Source organism: Setaria viridis, chromosome 2 (genome assembly GCF_005286985.2).
Source record: "Setaria viridis chromosome 2, Setaria_viridis_v4.0, whole genome shotgun sequence".
Lineage (NCBI taxonomy): Eukaryota > Viridiplantae > Streptophyta > Magnoliopsida > Poales > Poaceae > Setaria > Setaria viridis.
Genome location: NC_048264.2, coordinates 29,448,616 through 29,456,571, shown reverse-complemented (window position 1 = coordinate 29,456,571; position 7,956 = coordinate 29,448,616). Strand labels below are relative to the sequence as shown.

Below are 7,956 nucleotides of genomic sequence, written 5' to 3'. Positions count from 1 at the left end.
TTCTCTCCCTTCACTCCCAAATAGCAGCAAAGGAACAGGGTTTACCACCCAAGAAATTGACGGGAGAAAGAATTCCCGCAAAAATTCCCATCCGAGGCGTACCTCTCTGGATTAGCTCCGCATGTTCCCAAATTAGGCCTTAGGGGACAGGGATGGTAGTATTTTTATCCCCACAGGAATGAAAACGGGGTTAATTCCTCCCCCGTCAGGGCTGGCGGGGCCGGGTTGATCCCCTGTCCCCCGTCCCTGTTCCCCATAAGACCCCGATTATCTAGACCATGTATAAGCACCGAAGTCAAGCAATGCCCAACTGGCCCATCTTGTTCCCCACGTCCCATCTGACCATTCTGACCATTCGTCCGCCACTAGCCAACATCTATCCATCAATTCTCCGATATGTAGTGCTGCCGCAACATTCCAACCCTAATCTTCTCAAGGTTTCCGAGTCACAACACCGCCACCGGTACACACCGGCGGCACGGCAAGAGCGCATCCCTGACCGCCTTCCTCCCTGCCGCATTCCTACGCGCTATGCTCCCGGCTCCCACCCATAGCCCCAAGAAGCCAAGTGTGGCACTCTCTTTCACGCACGCGACGGACAAGAATAGAAAAAGGTCAAAGGAGCTGGTGAGTGGGCGGACGATTGACGTGATCATGAACTCATGATGCTAAGCATTGGAGATTAGTTCCCTTTCCTGGCCTCTCGTGTCTCTTGTTTGATCTTTTTTTCTCTCTCTGTATTTTCTCTCTTGTATTTCTTTGGATTTAATGAGATGAGAATGTTTCTTGGCCGTGAGAAGGTGAATAATCTTTGTTGATCTATGTGTTGCTGATCTGATCCCCGTCAATGTTTCTTAGCCATCGCTTTAACTCTTTGCACGGATGACATTTTTGTAATGGCCTGTTGCCGACGGCAATGGCGATTTACCTCCTATGGTGATATTTTGTTGGACAGTTTGCGGGGACGGGGACCCCGCGGTAAATTATTCCCCGCGCGGGAACGGGGATGGGAGGAAAATATCCCCGTGAGCATTGACGGGGATGGGGATTTCTTCTCACCGCGGGGATGGGGATGGGGAGCCGTTCCCCGATGGGGTCCCCATTGCCATCCTAAGGCTTAATTTGGCAGCAAACTAACCCACGGAAGAAAACCCTTGTGGGGAATTTCTGTGGACAACAGAATCCTGCTGGGGAAGATACCCCTGCGGGGGAAGTTGCCCCTCTGTTATTCGGAAGCCCCGTTGGTGTTTGCTTGGCATACGAGGATTTCTGTTGGCTGGTGTTCATTTGCCTAGATTTTTGTGTTGGGTGACGTGTGGCAATAGAGAAATTGCAGATAGTATTTGTACTAATACATATAGGCAACATTTAATCAGAAGATAAATAGAACAACAATATAATCGTCGAGTTGCCTTCGGAATACAAGGATATCCTGTCCGTAAACTTAATGGCCACAGGATGTCGTATGTTATACAAGTCCATATAAGCTTAATGCATATATTATCAAGATATCCAAAGTCCATATAGGCTTAATGCATATATTATCAAGATATCCAAAGTAGCAGAATATTACTCCATGGTCCTCGGGGGTAACAAGCACATGCTATTACATATAAACTTAACCCTTCTCGACCAGCACCAACATACTCAAAATGAGAAGACCCGCTAAAATGATTCAACAACTCCTATGTTACACAACATACTCAAAAAATTTCAGAACTGCTATCGTGGCACAATACCACGCACTTCAACATATAAAGAACACATGTGCAAGCATCAAGGACCGGTAAACTGGCATGTCAATTCAGCACAAATCGGTTCATTTTTCTCGGATCATGTATTGCTTCCACCAAGAACTCTGCATGTAAATAAAAAAGAGTCAAAATTGTGAAATAATTCAGCCATATCAGTAGTAGAAGGTGGCAAACTGGCAGCACACAAAGCAAGAGTGTAAATATCTAGCACAAGTTTGCAAAGACCAGAGAGACAATGCCGCTGCAGTGTGTAAATATCTAGCACAAGTTTGCAAACATCAGAGAGACAACATTGCTGCAGTTTCCTACTAGACAAGACAAGATCAAAATATAACTTAAGCTTAAGCTCGAAAATACAACCAAATAGATTAGCTCACAATAATTTTGCTATGACAATGCAAATAAAATCTTGCAGCAAATATACTTATCCAGAATTACTTACACAAGGTTCACAACAATCTGTCACAAAAAGACAGCCAAAAGAAAATCTATCACGAGATCTTTTAGGAAGCTTATGTAACAAGATCCTCATTGTCAAGAAGCAAGCAAACTCAGGGCATGACTTTTCTTATATGCATTGTGCCTAAATTTTAGGAAGTTTATGTAGAACTAGCAATCCAATCTGTCCAGATTAAAAATGTCATAAATAACTAGAAATCTTCATGCACAGTCACTTATATATTCGAGTTTCGGTCTTTTAGATACTCATTATTTAGTGATCTTGACGATCCACATGATGCTAGGATCATGTAGTGCTTACACTAAGGGCACTGCAGTTAATAAAAGAATAAAAATTTTGAAATAATTCAGCCATGTTAGCAGTAGAAGATTCACATAAAGCAAGAGTGTAATATCCAGCACAAGTTGATTAATAGTAACTTCTTGTACCAACCAATGATCAATGGAACAAATCAAGGATTAGCAAATAAGTTGGTCTATGACAAGTTCAGAAACAATGAACTAATCATTTTAGTAAACATGGAGCAAATTGTAGCAAAACTGACATGACGGAAAAGCTATGATACTTAACATGAAAGAAATAACACATAAGCTACCTTTGGGATCTTGGTGACTGACTCTAAAATCATGTAGTGCTTCCCATAAGGGCTCTGCAATTAAACAAAAAAATTAAAATAATTTAGCCATGTCAGCAGCTCAGCAAAAGATTCACACAAAGCAAAATTTTACATGGTTAGACATGATCAGACAAGTAAGTTTTTTATGAACCATACACTGAGCATATTAAAGAGACATACCTGATTTTTTGCTTTAGCTAAAGTAATCAAACATTAGGATTCTTGGATGTAATGAATGTCTTCCTGAGTGTCTCAGATTCAAAGAGATCCAAAGGATATGACTTCTCCTCATCGGTTAATTCAACCTTAGCATTCACTTGATCAACACACTTTTTAACTAAAAATTCTTCCTCATGCCTTTTCTTTTCTTCAAGAGCTTCCAAAGTTTTGCTGGTTTGGCTCTTTTTATACTCCACATATCCCTCAAGAGCAGATCCAATATGAATTTGCTTATGCTTTTTTCCACCTTCTCCCTGCCTTGAATCTTGATTTGATGAGGCAGATTGAGCTTCATTGTTTTCATTACGTGCACTCGAGGTCTCTTTGGACATCAAAACTGGAGGCAAAGGGAATTTGTACCATAGAGACTGAGATCATCGTGAAGGCTTTGTTCAGAATTACTTCTTTCAACAGGAGCTTGAGGAGGGAGAGCAGGAGCTGGAGGTGGGAGAGTAGGAGCTTGAGGAGGGAGATCAGGTGTAGGTGCAAGAGTAGGAGCAGAAGGTGCAGGTGCAAATGACGTATGCACCTGACGTAAAGTTTAGGTTTCCTGTAGCAACACTTCCTGTTCACAGATACAATTGGAACTTAGATTAGATGAGTTTCAAAGAACCAATAAATTATTTGATGTTGAAAGTAACAAATTAAGATATGCAAGTGAGGGATTCCAATTGGTAAAAGAGGGGAAATAGCTTTTTGAAAAACTTTGCTATTCTTGGGTGATTCTATTGAATGTAACAAAAAAGCATAATTAGTTAACAACAATAACTTAGCTACTTCTTAGCATATTTTATATAGAGTCCAAATGGCTTACCACAATTAGCTTCTCCCATACTTTTAGTTCCGTTAGTATCATACACAAAAATTCATTCCAACCGTTACCATTATCTCTTTTAGCATCTCTTAGTGCCTTGTAATTAGCTTTGAGCTCCTTCTCCTTCTCCTGCACATGTTTCTTTGTGAAATGAGCTACGGGAAACTTCTCATTGAACTTGCTGGTGATAATCCTCCCACCCTCCGATACCCAACCATTTTGACCTTTATATTTAGGGTTATCTTTATAGTCATGTAATATTTCAACAAGACCTTTCTCATAAGCGGAGTTTCAAGCAGCTCTATTAGCTTCTCCTACCATGGCTGCATAAATGGTTAATTGAAAACTATGTTTTATTGAAAAATATAAGAAATTTATGTTTGATTGCCTAGGTTGTTGTCATGACGCACGCATATGGAAACCGATCTGGAGTACGTTATGTCACAAATGGTTTCAAGGTTGATTATGTACCATAGAGACCATTCCTGATGCAGAATACATTTGCCTACGTTATTCTTGACATTTCCAGTTGTAAGAACCATTATTATACGTGAGAGGATTTCTGTCATGCACGGACATCAGGCTTTTTCAACATTGTGTCATGAAGCGTTGATGCATGCTAGGATGATGGGGTACAAAGTTGTCTTCACAGATCACTTTATGGTTTTGCTGATGTTGGAAGCATTCACATGAATAAGGTGCTGCAGTTTACTCTTGCAGATATTGACCAGGCAATATGTGTTTCTCATACAAGCAAAGAGAATACTGTCTTGAGGTCTGGGATATCTCCGGAGAAAGTTTTTATGAATCCTAATGCCGTGGATGCTGCAATGTTTACTCCCTCCCCAGAGCGCCTAAGCTGTGATGAAATAGTTATTGCTGTGATCAGTAGGTTAGTGTACCGAAAAGGTGCAGACCTTCTTGTGGAAGTAATTCCAGAAGTGTATCGTCTATTTCCAAAGGTGAGTTGGAGCTACATCACTCTGAATCAAAATCACATAGGTTAGTGCATGCATATACTAGGGGAGAAGCCTGTGTTATGGAGCATATAAACATAGACTGTCTTGATATTACAAATTTGTTGATTTTGCATCATAAAACCAAGTATATGACAGTACAGATTCATTGGGCGTTAGTGTCCAGCTGTTTTCATCTAGTCATCCTGCACCATTACTTTCTTGAAGTATACGATGTGTTGTATCTGATCCGTTGGCTGTATTTTTTATATAAACAACTCTATGGACCCAGGTTCGCTTTATTGTCGGAGGTCATGGTCCAAAACGTGTGCGACTTGAAGAGATGAGGGAGAAGTTCTCCCTTCAGGATAGAGTTGAAATGTTAGGAGCTGTACCTCATGCTCAAGTACGGTCAGTTCTGATCTCTGGTCATATATTTTTAAACAGGTAAATTTTCATCATGCCCTGTTAATATATGGTTTCTAGATTTGTAGTGCGTTTGTCCCTCATTTTCTCATTGGAGGTCTTGAACCATTTTGAATATAGGATATCTTTTGTGCACTTGCAGTAGAATTTTGACATCCTTATATCAGATTAATGAAGTGCTCTTGTGAACATGTGGGCTGCCAACATATATTTGACATAGGATTTAGTGTATAGATTGGTTCATAGATATTATGGGAAGTTTTTTCTTTCTGGAGTTTTGAATGTACTTAAATGGATCAGGGGTAAACAGAAGTACAGAGTTCTTTTCCTCATCCGTTATATTCTAACCTCTCGTAGAGAATAGATTGTTCGTTCACGTGCCACAAATGAGTGTGCAACCTGTATGTGGATAAAGCACAGTAATACTGAAACATAGCATTTTTTTTCTTTTACTTTTAGTTCACTTACGGAGGCATTTTGCATCGCCATTTTAGAAGCAGCTAGCTGTGCACTGTTGACAGTAAGCACTAGAGTCGAGGTGTCCCAGAGGTATGTGCTTTATGATACTCCCTTCGTTTTAGTTAATTAGCTTGTCCTAAACGTCAAAAATTTAAAAACTGAGGGAGTAGTAAGTTTCTCTTTTAAGTTTTATAGAGAATGACTTTAGTCAGATGATTTCAGAGTTTCCTGCTAACCATTCTTTCTTTTTTAGGTTCTTCCAGATGACATGATAGTACTTGCAAAACCAGCACCAGAAGATATGGTCAGAGCTGTTAAGAAAGCTATTGACATGCTACCTGGCATAAATCCTCAAGTTATGCACCTTCAGGTGAAGTTTAACTCTCAAATTTCTACACCTTGCATGAACTCAGCATTGAACCATGACACTTGTGGGCATTTTACATGAGCCTTTTAAGTCAGAGATCACTATGCAAGTTTTCTGGTGTTCATTCAGTTGTCTCTAATGTGAATTCTAGATGAAAAAACTTTATAGTTGGGATGATGTGGCCAAAAGAACAGAGATTGTTTATGATCGTGCAGTACAATCCTTGGCAACAAATTTGCTAGACCGCCTTCCCGGTGAGTAAACACAAACTGTCAAAAACTCATCTTGTTGACTACAGCAAAATTAATTATCAATATCTGCTGTCCCAGTGCTAAATCCTGCCAGATAGTATTTGGTTTTAGAGCTAGGCAATGTCGCCACAATTTTGCATTGATACCAACCACATTCATGCGCCTCTGTAATGGTGTAGATATCTCACTTGTGGATCTTGGGTGGGAAAATTGTTTTGCCTGGTTATGATCGTCAATTACCTACTGTGGTGCCTTCTAGAATTCTTACAGGTAATTGTGTATCCACACTTTTTTCTTCCTTTTGAGATTTGAAGGAATCCTTATGCGAGTTTGCCTCCACAGCCTTCTGAAGGTATTGAAGAAGTTCCAGATATAGGACCACTACGTGCTCCTTTAGATTCAAGAGATGATTTATGAAGTTTGGAGATAGTGAATTTAGAAGCAAGATATGATTTAGAACTTTTCATATGGCCAGGTTGCAGTCATGGTATGTTCTGCACTTACAGGACCCTTATGATGTGATCCTACTCAGAAATTTCTTTCAATGTTTCTTAAAGAGATGGGCACCCCTCATTTTGGGAAATTTTTTCCATGTTAGAGCCTTAGAGGCAGGCATATCTGAATGTATAGTTTGGTTGGCGTCTTTGATTTTTAGTTAACTACTTCACTCTACCAGCAAAGCATGAGCACGAGTTGGAACTGTGTCTGAAGTTCAATGCAGCATTGTCAACTCGGTTCACCAGTTGTGCATTGCAGTGTTGAAATGACCAACATCATGTAGGGGTGCAATTTCTCATTTACAGGTAAGTCCTATCCACCAATTGCAACAGGGAACTAATGCTAAACTATCTATTGGCGGATATGATCTTTGCCTGTAATTGTCTAGCAAGCTTTTCCATATTTTTGGCCACTGAAGTTAAATAGAAAGCCAAGGATTTTAATTGCTGATATCTTCAATGACAAGATATTGCAGTGCTATTAAGTATTATCGTATATGTAGAATCCTATGTTGTCACCTAATAGAAGACCCGCAAAAAAAAAAGACAGAAATTCAGTCGTGTAAACATGCCACCTCAAGAAATATTTTAATTTTTAACTATATTTCAGTCATGAACAAAAACAGAGAGAGCTCCATGATATTAAAAATGGCCACTTGGCCTTTTCTACTAAAACAGTAAATATGCATTTTGTTAAATCTATTTGCCATTGGTATACTGACATGCTCCTCTGGTTAGAACGAGTTGGAAACGTGAGTTTACATGTAAGAACTGAATTGAGCACGAATAACATCAACCTTGAATTGTGTGGATGGAACTTAACCATCTCATGCAATTTAAGAGCGATCTAGGGGGTATCACTTTGCTGTACCTCAACAAGAGATCGCAAGAACCAAGGGCTCGTAAGTTCACACTACGAAAGAAATTTATATGGTTATCCCAAACAACGTAGGGCGTGAAATTGTGGAGAACCAAAGGGTAATGCCAACGTCCTCGCTTAAGAGAACCTATATCAGCCGTGGTCTGGTATATGGAGGAGGCAGCGGCAGCCGCGGCGTGGTGTTCAGCAGAATGGCACCGGTGGTGGCGGGGCATAAACCATAACTCATGCCACGGCTCAGGATTCAAAATCAAGTG

The 7,956-nt window shown here is 40.2% G+C and overlaps 1 pseudogene; it reads left to right on the top strand.

Annotated features, from left to right (window-relative positions):
* The first annotated feature begins 531 nt into the window (after positions 1 to 531).
* Positions 532 to 7,270, top strand: LOC117844239 (phosphatidylinositol N-acetylglucosaminyltransferase subunit A-like; annotated as a pseudogene).
* Positions 7,271 to 7,956: the final 686 nt, after the last annotated feature.